The sequence below is a fragment of the Eublepharis macularius genome, chromosome 13, assembly GCF_028583425.1.
Source record: "Eublepharis macularius isolate TG4126 chromosome 13, MPM_Emac_v1.0, whole genome shotgun sequence".
In the NCBI taxonomy this organism is placed as follows: domain Eukaryota; kingdom Metazoa; phylum Chordata; class Lepidosauria; order Squamata; family Eublepharidae; genus Eublepharis; species Eublepharis macularius.
The window spans coordinates 61,328,406-61,355,680 of record NC_072802.1 but is presented as its reverse complement, the minus strand read 5'-3'; the positions used below and the strand labels follow the sequence as shown (position 1 = coordinate 61,355,680).

General features: G+C 44.9%; 1 protein-coding gene across 16 annotated transcripts in view; it reads left to right on the top strand.

Moving 5' to 3' along the window:
* The window catches only part of FBRSL1 (fibrosin like 1), a 910,549-nt gene that overhangs the window by 192,312 nt on the left and 690,962 nt on the right, over window positions 1–27,275 (top strand). The gene's annotated exons all lie outside the window — the stretch shown is intronic.

The window sequence follows — 27,275 nt, the reverse complement described above, 5'->3', positions numbered from 1 at the left end:
GATGAGGGTTTTCTTGCTGACAAAGCGTTCCCCTCTCCTTTTCTTCTGGTTTAGCTGGGTCTCTGAAGCTCATAAACAGCGTGATGTGACTCCAGGAATTTAGGAATTACCAGATTGATTTATGGCAGTCACTACTATCACTGAGACCTGGGCCACTGCTGGTCCAGCCACACTGGCTCCCAGTGTGTTCTGGGCTCAATTCAAGGTGCTGGTGTTGATCTTTAATGCCCTATATGATTTGAGGCCAGTATACTTTAAGGACCGCCTATTCCCATACAAACCTACCTGTTACATTATGGATGTAGGTCTATCAGCTATTAACTTGGCTAAATACCACCATCACCCCTGCTCACAGCCAGTGTGCTTTTGAGCACCAGTTGTTCCTGGGGAATTCAGGGCTCAGGAGGGATAAAGAACAGGCCTTGTGCTAGGGTTGCCAGCTCCAGGGTGGGGAACCCCTGGAGATTTGGGAGGTAGCACCTGGAGAGGGCAGAATTTGAGGAGGGCAGGGACCAAAGCTGGTTGTAATTCTATAGACTTCACCCTACACAGCAGCTAATTTCTTCAGGGGAATTAATCTCTGTAGTTTGGACATCAGCTGTAAATCCAGGAAACCTCCAGCCATCACCTGAAGGTTGGCAACCCTATCTTGTGCCTTGCTTGTGGCCTTCCCAGAGCCTGCTGGTATAGCCCCGAATGCTGGTCTAGTTAAGCCCTTGGACTGATCCATCAGGGCTTTTTATCTCTTCTCAGTCCTTTGTGCCCTGTATATTACAATGTTTGCATAGAAGGGATTATTCCAACCGATGCAGTTTATCTCTCACCACTTTGCAACCAGCTGCCCTTCCCTTCTGCCAAACTACAGAAGTAAAAAGGAGACCCGTCCTCTTTTGAGAGTGACAGGTAAATTGGGGAGGGGATAGGCAGAAAGCAGAGAAGTAAGAGTGGTGGAAATCGTTATTTCTTTATGGTCTGTTCGGAAAAAATACCAAAGATGCTTTGTTTTTGAAAATAAGGCCACGGCTATATTACAAACAGAAATTGGTCTTGTACATGACTTTCCCTTTGGAAGGCTGGCAGTTGTAGTTTGATAAAAGTAATGAGAATTCCTTGTTAGGGAGCTCGAGCAAGACAGAGTAACTTGGAAAACTGGGAAGAGGTATACTAGTAACATTAAGAAGTAGAGGGGGATTTTTTAAGTGCTGATCTGCTTGCCATTGATAGTGTCTAAAATGTAGGAAAACATCCAGTATATACACACAAACATGACTGAGGTTTTACTCCGCAGCTACAGTGACGTCTTCCAAAATAAAATAGAAGTCCAATGGCTATAAAGTGGCACTGGATTCTTTTTCCTTTCCCTTTTCTACTGCTACAGCCTAACATGGCCATCTACCTGGAATTTCCATATACCGGTTGCCTGACACGCTTTCAGACCAAGATAATATAACCACTTGCATTTGTGGTTCTTGCTCTTCCTGCAGAGAGCACAGGGGCTTTCCTTTCTCCCCTTTTATCCTCACTACAACCCTGCGAGGTAGTTAGGTTTTTTTAAAAAAAATTATTATTCATTTCAACAATAACGGTAGAGGTAGTTAGACTGAGAGAGAATGGATCGCCTAGGTTACCCCCAGTAACCTTCATGGCTATGGGGATTTGAACTAGAGATGGGCACAAACCAGGGGGGGGGGAAGAACCATGTGGTTTGTGGTTCATCAAATTTCACGAACCACGAACTTTCACGAACCTGCCCCCGGTTTACGAACTGGTTTGTTTTGGTTCGTGAAAATGTCACATCCAGGTCAGAAAATTGTCACTTCTGGGTCAGCAGAAGGTCTGCACGAAGTCCATCCCCTGTTGCCTAGGAAACTGGTTGATCAGCACCAGGCTGTCTGCAGTGACGAATCAAAAACCGAACCAAACGAACCAGCCTAAAGTTCGTGGCAGTTCGTCAGAAATGGGATTTGACAAACCGCTGGTTCGTGAACCACGAACCAGCATGGTTCGTCACGAATTTTGGTTCATATTTTGGTTCGTGCCCATCTCTAATTTGAACCAAGGAGTCTTCAATTGTCACCTGACACTCTCACTGCTGCCCCAGATGGGCTACCAAAATCATGAGAAGTTCCTTTTTCGCCATGTAGGATAAATTCTGCAGCATTCTAAGAGGCAGATTTTGGAGACGTGTTCACCCACCCACCCATAATCTCCCCACGTAGTCTCTACCCTTCCCTACTCTAAAGTTGATTGCTGTTGCTTTTCAGCATTTGCCTTCAAATGCCACTTGCAGATTCGCTTCTATTATCCGCCTTGCCTTCCCTGAGCAATTAGAATGATGAAAACACCTTGCTAGTGAGCTAACTCTAATTAAAGGCAGAACAGACGCTCTTGCTAAATGCAGTCCTCCATTCGGCACTTCCGTACTGACGACAAGGCTGCCGTTACTAAGAACGAGAGCCATGGTGTGCTTTAATGTAGTGATGCTATAAGTGTGGAATAAACTCCAGGGCAGGCAGGTGGTGGGAGGGAGGAGGATAAACAGCCTTTTCAGGAATTAATGATTGTGGGACCCCATACGAGGCCTCTGCTAATGACAAGGTATTACAGCACAGGTTAATGGAAACCAAATACCAATTTAACATTGCCAACCTTGAGCAAATTGAGTTCAGCTCATCAGCAGCCCTTGAAGAGATACTCTGAACTTAAGAGGATGGTGTGTGTGTGTGTGTGTGTGTGTGTGTGTGTGTGTGTGTGTGTGTGTGTGTGAGAGAGAGAGAGAGAGAGAGAGAGAGAGAGAGAGAGAGAGAAAAACCATTAATACAAGATGGCAGGAAGATGGCAGGAAAATAATGGCTTTTAATAACTTCCTTGTGAGGGGATAGATTTGGAGGTTAAGAATGAATACTTGTAAGGATTTCTTCCCCTTCTCACATTATTGATGGATGGCTTGGGGGAAAGATGTTTTACCTCCAAGAAATCCTTCATGATCCAAAGGAATGGAATAGATTTTCAGCATGGTACTAAAGAAGTGCTGTTCCACATACCTAGCCATCTAGCTATCTAGATTTAAGATATTTATAAGCCGCTTGTTCAAAAAGAGGCCTGAAGTGGCTTTCAACATAGGCATAACATTTTAAAATGTTTTTTGCAAACATAATTAAACATAATTAAAACAATTAACCATAATTTAAAACATGACTAAAACCCAATTAATGGGTTACTGAGAAGTCTAAGCCCAGGCAGTATAAAACCATTTTAAGAGACACATAAGCTCACGATGTTGAATGATAAATTTAAAATACTTTGGCAGCTTTAAAGAGCAAACATCCATTAAGACAAATTCTATAACAGTCAATAAATCTATCCAAACACCAAAGGCACAGAGCAAAAATGTACCAACGCTGCATAGCTGACAATGTCTGGGGAAATAAAAGATTGTACCTTAAAAACTTAAGATAAACCCGGGGATGCACTGAGAAACTAAAATGGCCCAGGAGTAAGCCAAGCTGACCGGCTCTATAAGCCAGTACTGAAGGTGCTGTTTGGCTCAGGACCAGCCAGCCGTGCTGACAATGTGCACCCTCTGTGCTCACCCACTGCTGCAAGAAGGGCATTCCCTAGTTGAAGTGCCATAACAGAAAAAGACCCGCGTATGGTAGGATTGATAACTCTGGGTTGGGAAATTCCTGGAGAGTTTAGGGGTGGAGCCTATGAAGGGTGGGGCTTGGGGAGGGGGGGAGAGGGTGCTGGACCATGTAGATGCAGATCAGTTGCAAAAGTCATGAAATCCAGGCTGTTTTGTGACCCCTTCCCTCCATTGCTGAGTCTGAATGGAATGCCTGAAAGGTAGAGCGGAACCACAAGTGACGCCTGACACTAGTTGGACCCTTGTCAGCTTCCCTCAAGTTTTGATGGGAAATGTAGGCGTCCTGGTCTTGCAGCTTGGCTCTCCGACGGCTGTCCAATGGACTTTTCAACTGTCACTTGTCCAACATTCCGCCAAGCTGCCTACATTTCCCATCAAAACTTGAGGGAAGCTGACAAGTGTCCAACCTGTGCCTTTTGTCACTTGTGGTTCCGCTCGTAGTTACTTCTTTTTTTTATATATAAAATTTTTTTATTGGTGAGTACAAAATTAATACACATATTCCCAGTCTTACCTATATTGTATCAACCCCCACCCTTTCCCTCCCCCCTCCTTATAGACTTCCAACAGCTTTCCAACCCTTAACTTATCCTATTACTTAACTTTTTTTCAACTAAATTCTTCTAAACCATATATGTATTATGTCTCTTACTCTAAGCATTTCAAATTCTTTTATATATATTTTATCAAATCCACTAATATATCTATTCTCTACATCACTATTTAAACTGTATATTTTTAATAAAATCTCCTTAATAGCAATACTAGCTTAGATTAATCAATAGCTAACTTTTTCATTACAAGTAAAGTTACTTCCCCATTCTGTTTGTAAAGTCACAAATTAATAGTTCTCAAACTGCCACAGTCCTCCTCCGCTCGTAGTTACTTCTGACAGTGAGATAACCATCCAGAGTCTTTATTGAGTCTAAGAGCGGAACCACAAGTGACAAAAGGCACAGATTGGACACTTGTCAGCTTCCCTCAAGTTTTGATGGGAAATGTAGGCATCCTGGTCTCGCAGCTTCGCTCTCTGACTGCTGTCCAATGGACTTTTCAACTGTCACTTGTCCAACATTCCACCAAGCTGCCTACATTTCCCAACAAAACTTGAGGGAAGCTGACAAGTGTCCAATCTGTGCCTTTCGTCACTTGTGGTTCTGCTCTAAGTCTGATTGAGTCAAATTTACATATGAATTCCATTTCAGCAGCTTCCCACCCTTCAAAGCAGCCATTTTCTCCAAGGGAACTGGTCTCTGTAGTCTGGAGATCTGTTATAATTCAAAGCCCCACCTGGAGACTGGTAACCGTAACGGAAAGGATGGAACCCTCAAGTTAAGAGAGGTGAAAAAAGATGTTCTGCCCTGGTGCCTGAGCAGTGAAGTAAGCGCCATGTGAGCCTCGAGTGGGAGAGCATTCCAAAGGGAAGGTGTCACTGCTGGAAAAAGCTTTGTCTCTGGTCTGCAGATGGGGGCAAAGAGAGCAGAGATTAAGAAGAGCATCTTAACGGGTGGACAGGACAATGTAGGAGGAAGCGGTCCTTCAGGTACCATGTAATTGCCACATATCAGAACTTGTTTTGTTTGAACATCAGGTTGCAATATCCTACCCGCCAGCTTTTGTAGAGGGCTTGTCTGCCAAAGTCCTTGTTTTTTATCAAGTGCATCCACTTTTCTCTTTTCTTCCTGGAGATATCTCTGTCTTTCGCACCAAAGAACATCTTGGCGCATAAATAAACTGAATGGGGCTGCAAACCAAGAACAGCTAAATCCTTTTAAACAAGAGAGTGCCTTGTTTTGTTCTTCAAAATACTGCTTAGGAAACAAAGGGAAGGGCACGGGAGGGGATCTGAATGAAGCTGGTTGGTTGTACCCTCCCCATTCTTGGGAAAATAAAGGCGTCTGCCCCATGGGTGGAACCTTGTTGGTCCAGGAAACAAAACCAGCTTGATTTCTTGCTTCCTTAGAACAAAACCTTGCCTGCTTGTGTGTGGACTTCTGTTTTATTTTTTTATCCTAGCAAAACCCCTTTCCACGATATAATCAGAGGTTTGATCATAGAATTTGCTGAAAGTATATTTATGAAGCAGCATCTGACTATGCGTGACCCAGGTTCAAATCCTCACTCTGTGTTGTTGGGCCAGTCGTTTTCTGGCGGCCCTTGCTTCCCAAGGTGGTTGTGATGATAAATGAAGGATAAGAGAATCATCCTCAGCTCCTTGAATAAGAATGCGAAGGAATGCTCCTCTCATATAGGTAGTAGCAATACCAAATTAAAAACAGAAGGATAGCAAAACTTAAGCTGTCTGGGGTCTGAGGCTCAGCCTATGGATGTGCCAAGAGGAGCAGGCGGGGCACAGCCAGGAGGCAGCTACTCTGCCATCCTGACAGACCACGTCCCAAACTTGCCAGCAACAGAGGAAGGTAAAGAAACACCCAAGCCTCAGAGGGCTAGAAGGGGCAGGTGGAAGCCAGCTAGCCCTACCCTCCACTGGGAGGCTGGGACCCCAGGCAGGGAGAGTGAGGACAACTGGGAGGGGATCAGACCAGAGGGAGAAAGCCCAGGAAGCGGGGACAGCCAGCCAGCAGCAAGACAGTCGGCAGCTTTACCTGCAGTAGAGGAAGGGCAGCACAGGGCCACGTCCCAGCCTGCAGGCAGGCTAGAAGGAATCAGCCAGATTCCTGGTGGGGCTAAAAGCAAAGCAGCCACAGGTGGGGCTGCCTGAGGCCCTTAGCAGGGAAAGCCAAGGCAGCCAGCAAATCAACCACAGGTGTGGCTGCCTAGGACAGCCAAGGCTGTGGGTAGGGTGCTGGGGTGTGGCTGGCAGGTGGAGCCAGGAATGGATGAAGGGATATAAGGGAAGTCCACCCACAGGGTGTGGTGGGTTGTTATGTAGGAGTGTGGTGGAAAGGGAGAGAGAATGAGTGAGCAGTGGAGAGGAAGTGGAGGAAAGAAGATGAGGAGGAGTAAGGCTGACAGCTAGATGGGGGCAGCTGTCATGGAAGGCAGCTGGGACAAGGTCAGGTTGAGGGGACCTGCGAGGGGACTGAGAGGGTGTGAGGGTGAAGTATACCTCCCTCCTTCCACAGAGCAGGATCCCACATATTCCCTGAAGGTCCCTCAAGGCGGAAGTCAGGCAGGCCGGCGTCTCACTGTGCGGCGCCCTTGGCAGAACCTGACATAAGCTGTGGGCGAATCATGAAATATCACTTGTTTTTCATTAGCTTTTGCTATATGTGGCTATATGTGTATTAAGGCATCCTTGCCCTTCTCTCTAGTTCCGGGAAAAAAATTGCATTTTAGTCACACACAGGAAAACAAGGCTCAAATGCTTTTAACAATTCAGATCAGCCAGGTGAGGCTGCCAATTCAATCAAAGTGTGGTATTGAGGGACTGTGAGCACTAACGCACCGTGCATGTACTGCACCTGACTTGGTACTTTTTGAACAATTGAGAATATATTGGGTTAGATCTTTTCTCACTGGTGCAAGAGGGAAGAGGGCATCCCTTTATACCCACCCCCTCCCCATGTCATGGACTCCTATGAACAAAAATCTGCATGGGATGAGACTGCCAAGAGGTGGAGAATTGGATAAGGTCACCCCCTCCTCCCTCTTGTACCCGGAGAAAACCTGCTAGAGTCCAGCACAGTTGCTCTCTGTCAGCCTAACCTGCCTCATAGGATTGTCGTGAGGACAAAACAGCAGAGAGAAGAGCCATGCAAGCTGCTTTGGGCCTGCATTGAGGAGAAAATGGGGGTATAAACAAATTAAGTAAAATAAAGCCATTGAATTTATCTCAAACGTTCGGCAATGATAACGTGTGCATTGATAGGCTGTCTGCTTCATGGTGCATTTGTGCATATGCATTTACGTGGATGTCCATTGAACTCCAGGTTTATTTACTCTGTGACTGAACTTGTAGACTCAGAGGAAAACGCTGACTCCACTTGTTGTATGACGTTTATACTTTTTGAATATATTTTTTAAATTCAAAGCACAGATATCCTCTTTGCTCTGTTTTTTAACCACTGGAGAAGCGATTGTACAGTAAATGAATCTAGCCACAAGTGTACCTATTTACATCTATGAAATGTTGGAAAATTCGTTAATGGAACTAGCCAGGGCTTTTTTTCTGGGAAAAGAGGTGGTGGAACTCAGTGGGTCACCCTCAGAGAAAATGGTCACATGGCTGGTGGCCCCGCCCCCTGATCTCCAGACAGAGGGGAGTTTAGACTGCTCTCCGCGCCGCTGAGTGGCACGGAGGGCAATCTCAACTCCCCTCTGCCTGGAGATCAGGGGGCAGGGCCACCAGCCATGTGACCATTTTCAAGCGGTTCCGGAACTCTGTTCCCCCACGTTCCCACTGAAAAAAAGCCCTGGAACTAGCTCAGTGGTAATTGGCGTCTTGTGCACTGATGTCCGAGTGGAGTGTCATGTGGATCTTTTGACTCAGGCAAAATAACTGAGCTCAGCCTTAGCGTAGATTTTTGTAAATGGGTCTAGTACAATGTTTCAGTGCTGAAATTCCACCTTGTCACATGAAAGATGGAAATAATTCATGCGGTGATGACAGGTTAGGCACATACAAGTTTCCGCATGCATTTGATTGAGTGCAAACTCTGTTACGTAAATCTTTCCTTTTTTTGTTGTTCTGGAGGTGTCCTTGCTTCTGTTAATTGAGGTAATTATGAAATATAAAAGGTTGGGAGTTGGAGGGAAATGCATAACACAATACTTTTTGAGCGGTTTGTTTTGTCAAGGGAGAAAAAGATGGTTCATTTGCAACGTTAACTCAGTTAAATTAGTAGCAATTTAAGCTCTCTTAATTTTCTGGGAAATGATTTGCAGCTCAGAAAAAAATGTCTGATGCTCTTAATAATAATAAAAAAAGAATACGACTGCAGCATATCTCACAACTAAGTCTTTCACCCACCCTTATCCAATGTTTCAAGCTTCATTAAACAGGAATTCAGAGATGCCATTATCAGTTGCTTTTTGGTTCATTTAACCATATTTGTGGTACTGTGTTTATTTAGGTTAAATAACACAAGCTTTTTATTTTTACTTTAGCTGATAAGAGACATAGTTCATAATTCAAGCTGTCTACTGAGTATATGCCACTCATTTTCAGTAACTGCACAGTCCGCAATTAGATGGAGAGTCTGATTCTGCACACGTTGGATAATGCACTTTCAATGCACTTTAGCAAGCATTTGGAAGTGGATTTTTTGTTTCAGGCTGATTCTGCACACGTTGGATAATGCACTTTCAATGCACTTTAGCAAGCATTTGGAAGTGGATTTTTTGTTTCAGGCTGATTCCGCACACGTTGGATAATGCACTTTCAATGCACTGTATCAGTCGTTTGAGGTGGATTTTTTGTTCTGCACACAAAAAAATCCGTTCCAAATGATCTCTAAAGAGGATTGGAAGTGCATTATCCAACATCTGCAGAATCAGCCTCTGATATATATGTTCCAACTGTCCCTGTTTACCAGTGATGGCTCCTGTTGGCTAACTGCTATCCAGTTTTGTGGCAGTGAGTTTCTAGAGCTGTCATTTTCTTGGGTGGGATTGAAGAATGTCTTTGATTCGCGCTCCAATTTGCTCGGGCTCCTGTTTTCAGATATCATAGCAAGCTGGAAAGTTTGAGTCAAAATTTCTGAAACCAGGAACCTTTCCCTCAGGCACAGTGAATGAGGACGAAGAAGGGACTATGCAAGTATTGCATATGAAACATATACGTGCCCGTCATCAGTCATCATAGGTTTGAGATGATATCTGAATGTGTCTAAGTCTCTTAAGCGGGCAGGTGGATGCATCTTGAGTTTAGCGCTCATGTCAGTAAATGCATGCAAGTGTACACTAACACAGTGCAGTGCACAGCCTATCTATCCAAACCCTGCAGATTGATGGTTCTTCATTACATTTTCTTGCTATATCTTTTTTAAAAAAAGAAGCACCATCCACTTGGCTTCTAAATCAGTGGATAACAGAATAAGTGAAGAGATTTTCACAGTGCAGGACAGGAGACTTGGGTAATGATCCTTGACATAGAATAGGAAAAGGCGTATTCTTATTTTCATCCAAGAGCCAGTGTGATGTTAAAGTGTCAGACTAGGATCTGCAGGACGCAAGTTTGAATCTTCACTCTGCCATGGAAGAAGCTTGCTGGTGGGCCTGGGACCAGTCAAACACTCTCAGCCAAAGCTTCCTCACCGGGTTGCTATGAGAATAAAATGGAGGAGGGAGAAACAGTGTAAGCCATTTTGGGTCCCGAGGGAGAGAAGAGAAAGATATAAATCAAGTAAATAAATAAATCTATGAAATGTGCCAAATTATTTAAGTAGATATGCAATATGAACCGTTTTTGGCAAATGAGTATGTTGTGGACGAAGGGGGGATACTGAAATTGCTAAACAATATAAAATACCTCATACTTCTCCAGATATGAGTCAGAGTGCTGGTAAACATGCTTAAGGTGATATTTATATATCTAAAGACAAGTGTCCTGACTAACTCATCAACACCCAGCCCAAACCCCTGGACCTAGAAACATGAAATTTGGGGAGAACATTTCTTTCATGTTGTAAACACCCACTAAGAAGGTGTTTTAAGAAATTTGCCCCATAAGGGGGTAAGAAGGGGTAAAATGTGTTTTCCCAAAGGGATACAGCTTCCCTGTGTGGCTGGCAGGCTGCTGCCTGCTTGTGTCCCCGCCCACTGCCATCTTGGCCACTCTTCCCTGATTGGGCCAGCCTTTCAAGGTCATTTGCATGTGCGGGCTGATTGGTCCTCACCCCCCACATTCTAAACAGTACTCAGTTGCTATTGGGAGTCATTGAACGTGTCCTGAGGTAAAATACACCTTCAGGTGGAAGGTCCCATGCTGTGATCTCTGTTAAAAAGATCTTTGAGATAGAAAATCAGGCTAGCCTTCATGCAGTGCTAGTTTTCCAAGTTGTTCACGAGTGGCACAGTCCACCACCCTGCAGTCTGAAATGATGCTTTCCGTTCTGCTCCTATTTCCTATTCTCTCCTGCATATGCAAACTAGGCATTAGGGTGTGGCCATATAGCTGGGAAGGGGTGGAAGTCAAGCCTATAGATAGAGCTGCCAAGCTCCTTGTAGGGGTGGGGTGTCCCACACTGCCAGGTCCGGTTGCCCGCTGCTGCAGCAAGTGGGAGAAAAATAAGGACTCATCTACTTACAGGAAATCCTTACCATAGAGTTCTGGCAATTCCTAGTACTGCCCAGAAGTAACAAAGAGTAGATCTAGGAAACATAGTAAAGCCAGAGATCTTACCCTATCTTTCCAGATAGCTCTAAGAACAGCCAAAACTTTATGACAAGAACTTCCTGTAAATAGACAAGGCCCTGCCCCCCCCCCATAACCCTCCCACCAGCCTGAGGGGTGTTGGTCAGGTTTTCAGTCAGTATGCTACCACCCAGCTCTGGTTGATGAAGGGCACTGAAGGGAGGCCAACCACAACCAATCAAGGAGCTTCTTAATAGGAATAGGCTAGTGCAGATCAGGTGATACCCCAGCCCCTATAAAGGCTTCCTTGGTTACAGTTTAGTGGCCTGAGCAGCTAGAGAATCTACGTATATGTTCTTATCTTACCCTTCCTCCAAGCTGCTCACGCCATCATATATCGCTCTCCCCCCCCTCCATTTTATCTTCATGACAGTTCTGTGATGTAGGTTAGTCTGGGTATGTGTGACTGGCCCGAGATTATCTGCTGAGGTTCAGCTCTGAGTGAGGGAATTCAACCTGTATTTCTCCAGGCCTATTATGACACTGTAAGCACTACTACACTAGAATATGGGGGAAGGCTGAAATGCACTATTCTTTTGAGTTTTATTTAAAGGGTGAGTTCCTATTATTTACTATGTCTTGGCCGCAAAATCAACTTGTTATCTGACACACATGAAACATGCATCACAGACCCAACTGCATAGATCGTGTCTTTCATCCCTGCAGGCCATAATACTGTTCAGTGGAGACTGTTCATACTCCCCTCCATATATATATTAGTGAGTGGGGAAGTAAAATATGGTATATGTGAAATTGTCCAAAACATGATGCCTTGAAACAGTGCTAAAGATTTGTCTTTACTAGGACTGGGGAAGCATATTTGGCAAGGCCCTCCAGGATCATCCAAAGGAGATGGGTTGGGTGCCATTTTTTTTAATCCTTTGCCTAGAGTTCCAAAGCCCCTTAAGGCTTTCTCCATTCTGATTCTCGCAACAATGGAATTCTTGTCTTGTTTTGGGGCTGGGAGCATGTAAATAACATCGTGAGCCAAATCTCTGGCTCTGTTTCCGGATGACATCCCCACACCCCTCCTGAGGGCTTGGTTACATAAGGCGCTTGGCCAGGAAGCGCCTTACCCATTGCACAGAAGTAACTGGCATTTGATGAGAGCCTTGATACATTCTTTGCAGCAAATTCTATGCACCAGCTGCTTTGAAACGGCTCTCGATCTGTACGCTTGGCTATAGAACAAGTGCTGATTTTTTACGGGTCACAGAATCCTTGTGGAGTTAAACTCTGTTCTGGAATGAAAACAACTTTGGAGGTGCATTAGCTACCCACTGAATGTCACAGGACTCTGTTTCTGGAGGTTAGCTTTGGGCCTGAGTTAACCCTTAACTACATCAATGAAGTGTCCATGTAAATTATTAGAGTATCCAACTAGAAACTGTGCAATCCAGGTTTAAGTTTTTGCTCTGGCTTTGGGCCAGTCCCATGCTCTCAGCTTAATCTACTTCACACTGTTGCTGTGAAGCTAAAATAGGGACGGGAGAACTAGGTACACCGCTATGTGCTCAGAGGACAGCTTTAATAAAAATGTGCTTGTTAGATACGTGCAAGTTTTAATGGTCCCTATTTTCCAGGAGGGTCTCTATTTTCTAGTGTCTCGATTTTCTCCTTATTTTTGCTGCTGGTAAAATGTTAGTGTGAATTGCTGGTGCTTTCCACTTTCAGAGGTTGAGATCCCTCTGCTGGCAAATATCTAAGCCCAGGGGTGCATGCTGTGTTTAGTGCAAATGCCTATGAATGCATGCATGCAATTTACAGAGCTGGTTCCAGGTTTTGGCGGAGCCTGGGTGGAGACTGCCCGGGGGTCTCCTCCCCTCCTCTGCTCCCCACTTGAACCTCTCTGCCCATCCCTCTGTGTTCTCCTCCCCCATCTACCACCCCACCCATGCATTCCTGCCCCTCCCCATTTATTTGCCAGCCCTCCCTGAGCTCATGCACTCTTTGCAAATGTAGTGGGCAGCATGTGTGCAACTAAGCACTACTATGCAACTACAGTACTGGGCAGCATGTGCAGAAAGGAATGTGGGTGTTGGGAAAGCTCACAGCAAGCAGATGGGCAGCAAGGGAGGTGAGCAGGTAGGGAGGGATGGCAGTGGACCCCTCTAGAAGACCTGAGTCTTGGCAGCTACCTCACCTCTGGGTATGCTGACGCGCACCCTGCATGCAAAGAGTAAAGCACCATGTGTAGTGATGCCTGCCATTTCAAACGCCACAGCTGCCTAGGTATATTTTGAACAAGAACAGTGGGACTCTTGTGGCTTTTTTTTCTCCTAGCGTATCTTGAATTGAAAGAGCAAACACCTTTGTAGCAGTTGAAGCTGTACAGGGGAGACTGCTGCAGATTTCAAGAATAAAATGTTCAGAACGTGAATGGAGAACTTTCAGTATTGTGCAACGGCAGCATGAATTAGCGTGTTAAAAATCTGGTGTTCCAGCCCAAACTGTACCTTCCCAGTATGATGCAATTATCTTTTTTTTTAAAAAAAGTCATCCGCTATGGAGCGTGCAGGACCAACTTTTTCTTTGCAGAGGTTCCCTTTTACAAAATGTCATGCTACTCGGACCGTCATAATTATTCTCCCTTATCGTAAGGCAAAGAAGTAACAGCCGCATTGCATGTCAAAGGAAAATTTAGAATACCTGTCAGCAAATTGCAGCAGGTAGCCACATTTTGCAATAATACGGTACATTGACTGCGCTGTGCTTCTGCCACCTCTGCTCTTTTCTCGTGGTGGCTGATCATTTTGGGCGGGCACAATTCTGATGGTCAATTCTGAGAAAGGATATACCCACTATTATAAGGAAAAGGGTGGCTATGCTTTTAGATGCAGCTAAAGCAGCCATCGCTTTGAGGTGGAAGGACCCTAGACCCCCTACACTCCCCCTGTGGTTTAACAAAGTTTGGGACCAGTACTACATGGAGAAGGTAACATATCAAATCTGTTGTTCTGAATCGCCAATGATACAATCAGACTTTTGGGAAGACTGGCTTCCAGTACTAGGTCATTTGATTACAGAAGACATTGGTCCCAGCAAAAAATATCCAATAGACCCATTCTTATTGTAACCTTAATAGTGTGAGACTTTTGGTTCTCCAAATATGTACGTTTTATTGTAGGCTACATGTATGCACTTCAAATGTCTCTCTCTCTCTCTCTCTCTCTCTCTCTCTCTCTCTCTCTCTCTCTCTCTCTCTCTCTCTCTCTCTGTATGTGTTTTGTTTTTGTTTTACCAACTTACCTGTGCTGTTAAAACTTGTTGACTTTTGTTTACTGTTGATAAATTTGTTAAATCAAAAAATTTTGAAAAATAAAAATATACACACATATATATATATATGTAACCTTTTTAATTACCAGATTACTTCTGATCATGTAGGTTTATCTATCCCTGTAAAGAAATCAAAACCCGCTGATCCGGGAGAGGCAGTCGAATCAGGGATTAAAGACCCAGTCCTAACAGAACACCCCTGAGCACAACAGTGGTACTACTGTGACACCATTTCCTCCAACTACCCCTTGGCCAGAGACTAAGTAAGACAAACCTCTGGCCTTACTAGACACTATCTGAGAGTCTGCAAATGTTACAAAGGTTACAAAAGTAACTGGGCCAAACAGGCCTGGGCACTGGTTTAGATTGAAGCCAAGGATCAGAGAAATGCCACAGAGTTATGAATAGGGTTGCCGGATGTCCGGTTATCACCCTGGCAGTCCAGTATTTTTGTGGACTGTCCAGGTGAAATATTTTCAGATACCAAACACCTGGCACTGCCTCCTCATCCAGCACCAGCAGGAGTGGCCATGCTGCTGGCCTGGCCTACTAGCTTCCTGCGTCTGTGCAGCACCACCCAGGAGTGGCCAGCCAGCCTTGGCACCCAGAAGTAGAGGGAGTGTGATGACGTCACTTCCGGTAGTGATATTATCGTGCTGGGCACAGAAGCATGTGTGCAAATTAAAAAACCCTCTTTAAGTGCTGCCTCCCTCTCCCTAGGTTCTGGTATTAATCCAGACCCCATTTGGCAACACTAGTTATGGAGAATATTTTATTATAAATGTATATTAAAAGGTTATAATTTTGGAAAGTGCATAAAAAGATAGATTATTAGATTATCTAAAACCTTATGCCATACATGCCCAGCTGAGTATCCTGTCGTTCTAAGCCATGATGGTAATTTGCAGGTGTCACACAGCATTCTTTGCTAGCATCAAAGTTTCTAAGCCCAAGGCATCAGGTCAAAGATATAATGCAAAGGTGTCAGAGTGCCTCAAGTAGGCGGCACAGAACACTAAAAAAAGCAAAACTGACTTTTCCACTTTATTCCCAATTGCCTAGCAATCTCGGGAGATCTCTCCAACTAATCACTGCCCTGTAATAGTATGTGAGGTTAAGGCATTTCCGTTAGGCCAAGTCTGCATAGCATTACCATGAGCATGTACCATCATCTCATAAGAATCACAGCTGGGCCAGATAAGTTTAATGGTTAGAGGCAAGGCTGGGCCACGTTGGGAAACACTGCCTAGAGGAGCCGAAGGGTGGCATGTGAAAGAGCCGTGTGTAGCTCCCGAACCACTGAGTATCACTAAGTTAGAAGAAAGGGAGTGATGAGGGGAAGAAGTGCCATTCTCCGCCAGCCCTCTCTGCCTCTCCCCAGCCCATTTTTGCTTCCCCTCGTTCCTGTGGCACCAGTTTTCTTCCTTTCTGCCTCCTCACCTTCTCCTTCAAGTGCCATGTTGGGGAGCTAAAATGCCACCCAAGCTTTAGTGAATATTTTTTGCCATGTCTGTGCACTCCTGCAAGAAGCAGAAGAGAGCAATTTGGCCATCTTCTCTCTCCCCATTGCAGCATCTTGTCCCATATGTAGCTATTACTCCATGTAGTTTTCATGACCCTGAGAATAAACGTTCCTGGGGGTTGAAAAGACTGCTGGTGTGTTTGTGTTTGTATGTATGTGTAGATGAGAGTGAGAGAGAGAAAGCTGAGACAATCGGCAACTTTTAGCAGCTTCTGCTGATAGGTTTCAGGATCCAACCCATGGTAATTAAGCACCATCATGCACAAAATTCAAAACATTTTAAGTGAGCAGATATTGAAGATATGCCCTTGCTTTGTTCCCAGCTCCTCCCCCAAATCTCAGAGGCTCCACTGCAATGCCTGGACAAGAATTAGGATTTTAGTCACTTCCATCTCTCTCTCCCTTTAATTCCGTGCCTTCTACAGATTTAAAAAGGAGTTCTAACACTTCTGTATCTTTTTAAATGTGTGTGTTAATTTCCTCTATTCTTTTAATGATGACAAAAGAGTCTTTCATGGGTATCCAGAGAGTTTGTTCTAAATGATGTATTATTTATTCAGTGGGTAATGACTCCTTTGTCAATATGTCTTTTTGAAGTTTTTTTCCCCCCTTGCTTGCACGCTTTCCTTTAAATTCATACACCAAGACTATTTAGAATGTGTATTACAGAGTACATGTGTATTTAGGGACTTGTGTATGTTTTTCTTAATGGGTAATTCATCTTTTTCGCTGTGTATTTAGGGACACTTAAATCTGTGGATTACTCTGCTGTTGAACATTCACATTAGCTCTACAGTCTGAAAGCAATATAAAATTTTTATTATGTTCAAGGGCGGGAGGATGGGGGTGGGGTTGTGTTCGGCAGGCTGTTTCTCATTGGGAAGAATTGGGGATTGTCTTTGTGCTGCTGGCAAACACAGTCCTGCTATTGAAATGAAGGAGGGGCCCTGCAAACTGTTTGGAGAGGCAGGGAGCAAAAAAAGAATGACTCTGTTAGCAGGTTGTGAGCTCAGGCTAATTGCTTGGGACTCTATGCAGCGTATACAGGTGAAACTCAGGAAAACACAAATGTTGTGTTGCCAGCGTAGGGCAGCACTCCTACAGCAGGTCTGTAAAGCAAACTGTCTCTTTTGAGGCAGTCTCTTAATCAGCATATGTAGCTTGAGAAAATGGTGGTGGGATTAAAATGTAGGCTACTCAATTCAAGATGCCCGTCATTTGCCCCCGTGCTATGTTTTTAGAAACCCTGTGTATGCACTGGTCATCTGTTAGGCACAAGGTTATTTGTACATCTCCCTGTCCCCCATTTTTTACGTCTGCATTCTTGAGTGGTAGTGCAGTGTTTCCATTTGACAGGTGTAAAACTGAGGCCAGATGAGATGCGTACTCAAACCATACAATTCTATCTTTGGCAAAGGTGTGATTTGCATCCAGGTCATGGTGCCTTTTGCATTCTGTTCCACATGCTAGCTCAACTACATAATACCAGCACATTAATCAAAATAAAAGCTGGAAGGCGTTTGGCCTTCAAGGCACTAATCCAACAAATTCCGGTTGAAGCTGTATTTTTGTTTCAATGGTAACTTTAAAAAAAAAACTATTATTTTTGAGAGCACAGATGCAGTTAAATGTTGATATTTGTATGCATTTGGATTATTTCACTGGGAAAACGAGTGCATCAGTGGTTCCTGTGTTAAGATTTGTGAAACTTTTTTTTCTACTGAGAGAGGCATTTGCAAAGTGCTGAGAATTAAACATAATTTGTGTCTGCACAGCTGATATTTATTTAAGGTTTTCTATCCTGCCTTTCAGCCTAATGAGAATTAAAAACTATTAACACATAATTAGTGATAAAAGAAACAAAACAGTAGACCCAGCAATAAATATGATAAAAGCAGAGAAGATGGCAAAATGTCTACCCTCTGTTAAATAGGTGTCTTCATCAAGCATCTAAAAGCTTTATCAGAGTAGGTTCACTAAATGTTCCTGCCACTTGAGTGAGAATATTTGACATCTAGGGTACTACCACTGAAAACGTAGATGTCTGCCCAACCTTTGGAAGTGGGAGCACAGAGAACAGAATGTATGGTACAGATCTTAATATATAGGCCAGTTGTGTCTCAAACCCAAGCCTTCCCCAGTCCATGTCTGGCACTCTAACCACTACCCTATGCTCCCTTGATTACTTGAAATGGTACAGCCGAGCCAATTAACTATCCTTGTCTGCAGATACGTTTGGAGAGAGAGCAGTCTATCGATGACTATTACTCTGGAATTAAATGTTACCTGATTGTATCAATAAAATCAACTAAAGCTTCCAAGGGTAGTTACCAATGCAGAATGAAAATGTAAGAAGCCTCTTTGCAGAGTTTCTATATAAAAAAGTGAAAGGAAAATCTTAGAAAGGACAGTTCCCCATTATTATGCAAACCCTGCTTCCTTCTTTGCATTTCAGGTCCTCGCCAGTCTAAGAGGCATGAATGGGAGGGAGGCTCCATTCTTGGCAAGCAGCTGGGCTCGCCTGAGTAGAATAATAGCATTTTTCGTTGTCAAAGCCGCTGTCATTTGAGAAGTATTGGAAGATGTCAGGATCAGGACATGTCAGTCTATTAAGACTTAATTTTCAGCCTTCTGTCTGGTCAACCTTTTCTTGGAAGAATCCCAATGTGCATCTGCTCTTGGAGTGTGTGTGTGTGTGTGTGTGTATTGTTTTCAACTGAGGAGAGATGTTAGGCAGCTCTGGTTCTTCATCAGCAGTGCCAGAGATTGACTTCTCTTCTATGATTGGTTTTTTCTTGTTTTCCTTCTCTATGTGTTTTGGTTTATTCCCAAGGTTACTTAAATGCAAACACAGCCCTTCATTTGCTCTTTGCCCTTGCTTGATGTGCCGATAGTAATTGACTTGCTACTGCTGCTGACACCACTGCTGCCTCAATTTGCTCATCTTTTCCTAGTTCCCTTTGAAATAAAGCTATTGCCTACAAATCTGATGCTTTTTCCCGGACCTGGGTAACTGTTTTAAGGCATGCCGGCAAATTCACAAAATTCACCCATTCTTACTAGCTTACATGCCCAATTATATCTCTGTTATTAATTCATGACATGCCAACCTCCTCCCCCAAAGGCATGTCTTCCATGGCTTACCGCAACCTTTATGGCTGTGCCAAGAGAATATTTAGGGGAATAATTAGAGGAAGATTTAGAATTCAGCTAACTGTACTTTAATTACGTCTGTGGGTTTTGGTGGGAGACATTTTTTGAATGGATGCTGGAGTAAGAAGGGGAAAGAGAACACGGAGCCAAAACACCCAAATCTTAAAATACTGCTCTCAACACAAAAAAACAGAAGTCTGTTTTTGAGAGAGAGCAAGAGACAGAGAGCACAAGCGCATTGGTGCCTCTGAATCTTGGGCTGTGGGTATGGGAATGAACTCAAGGGAAAACACGACCCTGGGAGCTGTTTCACACATTACAGTCTTTGTGAGCACCTCAAGGAATTTGGATCACACACATTCTGGGCATTCAATACTGCCCATACACACTCCATCTCAATTTGGGTCAAGACTGTGGCACACATGGCAAACAGAACTTCAACATTCTCTCTACGACCACCGTTTTCCAGACCTGAAATGGGAATGTAAATTTCCCCAGTGTGGCAATCAGGTTGGGAAAGCAGTGGAGCTGAAACCCCTATTTTATGTGTACCATCATCCTGAAGTGTGGCGCTTATGAGGACTTGGTAATGTGTGAATCAGCCCTCACATGAGGTCATTGTGGCTGGCCATAGAGATGAACTTTCACTACCACAGAGCAAAATTAACAGTACTGTTCTGTAGGGGTAAAAACTGCAGAAAAACCAACATGTGTAGGTTTCTGAGGTCCTCAAACTCTACAGCTGATTCCCTTGACATAACTTGGGAGCAGATGGTGGCTCCCCTGGACTGCTTAATAAATAGATGGTTTGGCCTGCTCAAAACCAACATGAATGATTGCCAAGTAATCTTAGCCAGCAATAACTTGAGCCAAGTAGGAGGGGGGAGAAGCAGCAGCAGGGGGTGGTGATATTAATTAAAGTAGTAATGGAAAATTATAAACTGCCCTTTGGTTATACTATTCCAGCTAAAAGAGCCTGATGCCTCTTATTGGCAAACTGTGTGTGTGTGTGGGGGGGGGGCTTCCATTTAAAAGCAAAGTCCCTGTTGGAATACTATTGGTGCAATACTATTGCACAAAAATGCAGTACAATTCCATTACTTTTCCCAGCAGGGGCTTTGATTGGCTGAGCTGCGGTGACCACACAGAATGTTCACGAACATTCCAACTACGCAAGTTGCTTAGAGGTATTAATACCTCTAAGCAGCTTGTGTAGTTGGAATGTTCGTGAACATTCTGTGTGATCACCGCAGGTCCAAATCCTAAAGCATAAACTTCTATTCCCCATTCCCTTCTCAGTGATGAAACGACTAATTTGCATGTAGTACCTGGGAACAACATAGGATATCCTTAGGCCTTGTTTCTCTGATCTGATAAAAATGAAATCCTAGATGAGTTGATGCTGCTGCATATGTTACAAACGTGTGTTGTTGCTAATACAAGGGGTGTATCTTCTCACAGTACTGGCTTTACAAGATTGGACAGTGGGAAAACCTGACAGGTTTGTATGAGTACATTCCTGCCTTGCAGAAGTCTCAAGGTTGCAGCCTTAGTATGTAGAAGTAATCCTTTGCTATGGCTGTGATGGGCATACAAGACCTTCTAGCATCCGTAAAAAACTCCTCTAGAAGTAGGTAACTTAGTCAAAAATCCTACACCCGTATCAGCTTCCAGAAGCATGGTACTTCTTGTACTGGTGTGACAAATAGCTGCTCTGACAACAAGAGGCTGTGTACAAACCATTTCCGCAGCGGAAATCCATGCTTAGTTTCTGGTGTGCAGTAAGGATCCCATTCCCCTGGGGGGGGGGACAGAGGATCCCCTGCTTTTACCCTCTGCCCCCGCCTACACTCACCTGGCCAGTAGGGGGGAAATGCGCAGGAATAGGCCTCTCGGACACGCTCCGGGGGCAGTCACTCTCAGGAGTGATGTCATCATGCAGCCTTGAGAGCACTACCACAATTCACCACGGGCCAATTTTGGCCCCAAATGGACCCGTTTGAGGCCAAAATCGGCCCACAGCACATCGCATACTTGCTCCCACACCTGCATGATGGTGTCATTTCCTGGAAGTGATGTCATTGTGCATTCGCGGGGACACGTACACAAGGAAGATCATGGGAAGGCCGGAAAGATAAGCACCAAGTGTACCACCCTCTGCCGGGAAGCTAGGAAAACCTGGTAACCCTCGTGTGCAGGCAGATGTGCTTTGTTACAAATGACAAGAAGGGTAGTTTTCAGAAATGCTACACGTCACCGTGTCAACAGCATAACATCCCCTGCATGATCAAAGCAGAGGTCCATCTAGTTCAGCTTCCTGTTTCCAGGACCCCCAGTATCTCCAATTAAAAAGACCAGGCAGTAGATTGGGGTGGGGAACATCAGGCCCGGGGGCCATATACGGCCCGCGAAGTCATTTGGACTGGCCCGCGGAAAGAGACAAGTGGCATGCTCCTGCACCACAAGAGCAAGCAGTGGCAGCGGTGAAAGCAGGCCGCTTTCGCTGCTGCCGCCCGCTGTTACCAGCGCCCCATACTTCCGCTGCCGCTGAGAGTAACCCGCAGCGCTGGCGGAAGTAGCCTGTGCACCGCCGTGGCGAGAGCCGGTGGCGGTGGGGGCTACAGCGGGGGGTACTGGTGCTGATGACAGAGCTGCCACTGCTGCTGCCACGAGCGGGCCGCAGCAGTGGCGGCAGGGAGAAAAGGGACACAAGCGCTCTTTCTCCCGCGCATGTGACGTCGCTCCCAGATGTCATTTCCGGGAGTGATGTCACATGCGTGGGAGAAAGGGCTCTCCCCGTGCGGGACAGAACATAAACTTGGCCCTCGGTGGAAAAAAGGTTCTCCACCCCTGCAGTAGGTGATATGAAAGACTTCTGACACCCTGGAGAGCTGCTGCTATTCAGAGAAGACAATACTGATAGTTATTGACCCGCGGCCTGATTCAATATAAGGCAACTTCATGTGTTTGTGTGTTTCAGCGTAGCCATCCAGATGTTTCTGGGAATGCCTGTTGGTGATACTATCTGTCTTAAGTTTGGGGCCTGCTGTTGCCATAATGTAACTGGTCTTCAGAGAGATGCTGTCTTCGTATTTAGGATTTCCATGTTGAAAAGTTCTGCTGTCCCCCCACTCCAAATGGCTGCATGCTTGCCAAACAGGCCAATGCAGAAGGATCCTTCGCACAGCACTTCATTCATTTCCCCAGTGACTTAGAGGCAAGATGTGCTAGCCAGGGCCGGATATAACCAAGGCCAATTACCTTACTGATGACTGTGTGTGTTCGCTTCATTTTTATCCTGACAAGCCTTTTGTGCTCCAGGGCATGTGTAAGAAGAATTAAATGCAACCTGTCAGAGTCCTCTGCAGTTTAAGAGACAAGAGAGATAGTGGAAAGGGATTAAGGATTAAAGGATGACTGGGGGAGCAGCTACACAAATACTAGCACGGGTCTCTGCAGGCTAAATATTTATGAGGTGTTGCCTCAGATGATTGCAAAAGCTTTCAGAGATCTCTCTCTGTGTGTATGGGGGGAAAAATCAGAAGCATTTGATTTTGCTAGGTTCCAAAGAGAGCTTGTGCAAAAGGAGTGGATGCTATTTGTTTTCTCAAAAGTTCTTCCCCAAAACACTGGACAGATTTTGAAAAGTAACGCTCTTCTGGTGTGTTTGCCTTCAGCTAATTGTAGTAATAGCTACAACTGACTATGTAACGAATAGCTACTACTGAAGCATGCAGAATGATTTAGGAGAAGGAGGTCTGAGCCAGGTACTGTCACTTCACCTGAGGGAAGTCGCTCACTCAGACCCCCTCAGGTTTATTGAGGGCCCACCAAAACCAGTAATCAAATCTCCCTTTTTTAAAAATGAAAAGATAAAAGAACTAGGAGTAAAGGGTGGGTCAGATTGGGTCAGAGTCACAGTGCTGGGAGAGGCATTTAAAACTTTTTCCTTTGTGGTGTTTCTCTCATTTAATACCTATTCCAATCTATTGTTTTGTTAGGGTTGCCAAGTCCAGGTTGGGAAAGTCCTGGAGATTTTGAGGGTGGATCCTGGAGAGGGTGGGGTTTGGGGAGGGGAGGGGCCTCAGTGGGGTATAATGCCATAGAGTTCACCCTTCAGATCAGCCATTTTCTCCAGGGGAACGGCTTTCTGTGGCCTGGAGATAAGCTGTAATTCCGGGAGATCTCCAGCTACCCCCTGGAGGCTGGCAACCCTATGTTTTGTGCATAGGGAAAAATATACAGTTACCAGGGAGGGGGGAATTTAAATCAGGGAAAATAGCACCGGGGGGAATATTAACACCTCTGCCCCATCTCTGTGAATCCAATATACCATCTCATGGCTATTTTTATCTCTCCCACCACCCTCCACAGTGGAGGGGAAGGGCGGATTTTTAAACTCCTTTTGGTCGTGTTCAGTTTAGTCTCAATATTGCAAAGAAAATAGGGGGAAAGTGAAGCCAATAGTTTCAAGAAGATATATTAGTGAAATCGCTACCAGATTTCGATTTCCTGACATCCTTCAAATATCTGTGGTAATCTTCAGTAGAAACTGAAGGAGTTGCAAGTTATTAAAAATCATATTCATATAGGCATTGAAATACTTAAGTATCTTTATACAAACAGCTATGTGAAGATAGTATCAAAATAAGTTGCTTTAAAGTATATATTGTAACAAATTGTATTATCTGTATATATAGGGGTTTTGTTTAAAATGCTTATCAGTATTTCCTTTTTGTGTGTCTCTCTCCCCTTTATGGTGTATAACTCTATCCCATTTTATGAGGCTGATTGTAAAGATTACTGAAATTACGAGTGCTTGGTTGCATTTAGGGAAAACATTATCTAAATATTACTAAACATTTTTGAACTGATGGATGGTTTTGGGAATGGCTGGTTCCCATCCGGCAAGACAATGGGTGGAAATAAACCAGTGTCCTTTCCCCAGGTTATCAGATGTTGCAAGACAGTTGTGAGATGTTCCAGTAGTTTTGGAATGCATCGGCATTGCTGCTTCCACACATTGAGCATACATGCATTCAATTCATATTTGCAGCACAGGTATAAGCTCAGTGCATGCATCAAGTCATTTTCACAACTGAACGTGCCTGGATCAGTTCCTGCTGTCTGGAGCCTGGACCTAGAATCACAGTTGTAGGCAAGAAACAAACCACAGTTTGCTGATTCAGACTTAAACAGAAAGTGCGTTTGCGACTTTTTTCTTCTTTTTTAACTACTGGAGTTTTTCAGTTTTGGTTTTCCATGCAAATAAAGGAGAGAAAGCACAAGCCCAAGGTAGGGCTGCCAGATCCCCCAGTGGGGGAGGGGGATGCCCAGCTCCCACCCACTGCCCCCCCCCACCACCACTCACCTGGCCAGCAGGGGGGAAAGGCAGGGGAATGGGTCTCCCAGGCACACTCCCACGTCGGTGATGTCACTCCCAGGAGTGATGTCATCACACAGGACCTGGGAGAGCTCCCGCAGTTCACACCAGACTGATTTTGGCCCCAAACGGGCCATGCGTGCGCAAGGAAGGTTAAAAGGTAAGTGCCGGGTCCCGCCTTCCTGCAAAGAGAGTAAGGAGACCTGGCAGCCCTAGCCCAGGGCTCGTTCTCCTCATAAATAAACCAGACTTTCTTCGTGATTTCTGCATGCAACCCCAGAGTTAAGTGCCTGTGAGCAGTAAATGTTTGTGTGTTTGCAGAGGGAGCCATAAAAGTGGCCCTTCATCGGAGTGAAAAGGAAATCCAGAGCTGTGTTTGCAAGTACTGCTCTTTTTAAAGCATTCTTGCTTGTCCTGCCACTTAATTTAGCAAGGGAAGCTAGTCTTGCCGAGCCATGCTTGGTGGGTAGGTTGAAACATAAGGCTTTCTAGCAGAGCAGGATCAATACAGACAAAGGCTGATTAAGACTATATAAGTAATGGGGCATGCCTTGCACATTCTTTTAACTCTCCCGCAGTTCCCATTTGGTGTGCATTGTTCCCTTTTGCTCTTAGATTATCTTTAATGTTAAAGGAATCCAATTCCATCATGTTAAGATTAGGTTGCCCTGCTGGGCAGAGTGAGAGCGCCAGATGCCGACCGCTTCAAAGGCACAGGAACAATTCTGCTTGCTTGGTTTAGTTTCACTGTGAATTTATTAGAAAGGCTGCTCGGTGCAATACAGTAAGCTGGGCACAAAAGATTTCCAGCCAGTGCGGTGCAGTGACTGGAGGGTCAGATGACAGCTGGAGAGTTCCAGGTTCAAATCCCCACACTCTCCGCCTGTTGGACCTCACAGCATTGCTGTGAGAATGAAATGGGAGTAAGCCTCTCTGAGAGCCAAGCTACAAGTGACGCCTGACACAGGTTGGACACTTGTCAGCTTCCCTCAAATTTTGATGGGAAATGTAGGCATCCTGGCTTTACAGCTTGGCTCTCCATTACAGCTGCAAGACCAGGATGCCTACATTTCCCATCAAAACTTGAGGGAAGCTGACAAGTGTCCAACCTGTGTCAGGCGTCACTTGTAGCTTGGCTCTGAGGCTCACCAAAATAAGCTTTGAGCTCCCTAGAGAACGGTAAGATAACTGTATAGGGACACCCTTATCTAACCCAAAGCCTAAAGGTACATTTTGCTCTTGACCTGCCCCTTGCAGTTTTGCAGTAAAGCTTGCACCACCTGGTGGGGGGAGGGCAAAGTTAAGGGCATCCCAGACAGGTTTGCCAGCCTCCAGGTGGTGGCTGGAGATCTCCCAGAAATTATAACTGATCTCTAGGTGACAGAGACCCGTTCCCCTGGAGAAAATGGCTGCCTTGGAAGGTGGACTCTATGGCATTATACCCCACTGAGGCCCCTCCCCTCCCCAAACCCCGCCCTCTCCAGGCTCCATCCCCCAAATCTCCAGGAATTTCCCAACCAGGAGCTGGCAACCCTAGTCCCAGATCTTACCATAAGGGTGTTAACATTTGAAATCCAAAGAACAATGGACATTGAGGTGTGGAATCCATCTTTAGTTTTTTGGGGCGGAAGATTTTTTTTTTAACTTGGGAGCGGGAGTGGGAGTAACATTGTATTAACTACACAACCTGATTAAAACGTGACAGGTGCAGTGAGGGCCAGGGAAATTGCTTTTTAGCCTACCGGTGGGCTAGCCCAGTAACAGGTTTTGGAGAGATGATCTTGTGGTTTTTTATGACCCTAGTTTTGTTTGAGGGTTACTTTCAAAAGAGCGGAGCAGCCTGTCCATTTCGTGTATCCAGCAGGCCAGGCTATGCCGCAAAACTGCCCTTTCGCCAATGGGCCTGGAAGACTTTTCTTAACTGACCCCCATTCCCCTTGATTGGCAGCAGAGGAGTTGTGACTTCTAGTTTACCCAGCTAATGCTGGAGCCAAGGGCCCTTAGCTAGTTATTTTTAGCGCTTGCCCCCAGAGGTCACCACTGCTGCTGAAAACACTTTTGAACACCCCCCCCCCCTCAAATTCCATCTTAGGTTATGGAATTTCACAAGCCCGCCGTCTGTCTGCAGGCCGTCGGAGTGTCACAATGCGCGTTCCCTGTGATTTGTCACCACCAGCTCCAGCTTTGGTGGGGCTGTGATAGACACACTTATCAGTGTCTGACAGGGAAGGAGCGAATGAGTGAACCCAGTGACAGGAAAAGCCTCATTATTGGCAGTTCGGGAAACTCGGAATTCACACTGAGACGGCTGCCTGCCTCTTCCTTCTCCTCTCAGGCTGCAGGCATCCCTGAAAGCTCTTCTCTTGGTGTCTGTGTCAGGGTACAAATCTACAAGTGTGATGCTTTCATTTTTTCAATTAAAACCGCAGCATATGTCCCAAGTGTCTCTGTTTTATCAGGGGTAGCTGCCAGAAAATGTGGTGTGTTCCTGATAAATTTGTTGCACTGTGTCCCTTTTTTTTTGCCTTTTACAGAGACCTTGCAAAAATTAGTTCACCTTTTAAATTAAAATTTTATACAGATATCTTTACATGAACAACATGAAGGAGGCTTACAGTGAATCGGACTCTTGGTCCATGTTGTGGCAGGCAGGGAACCAGGGAAGCTCTGTGTAGGCTGCCACCACTCTGGTGTAAGTTTACTCAGAAGGGCCCAGAGCACCCAACTGACCCTTTTTGTCCACTCTTTCCCAGTACGTTTTACTTTATATTTGACCGAATGAGGTGTGGGAACCCAGGCAGTGCAATAAACAACTTTATTTAAGAGGTAAAGCGTCCAGTAGCACCTTTAAGACCAACTAACTTTATTGTAGCATAAGCTTTCGAGAACCACAGCTCTTTTTGTCAGATACATGGAGGGTATTTAAGAGGTTTAATAACAACTGGTTTTCAAAATCAGAATAAAGAGAACAGTA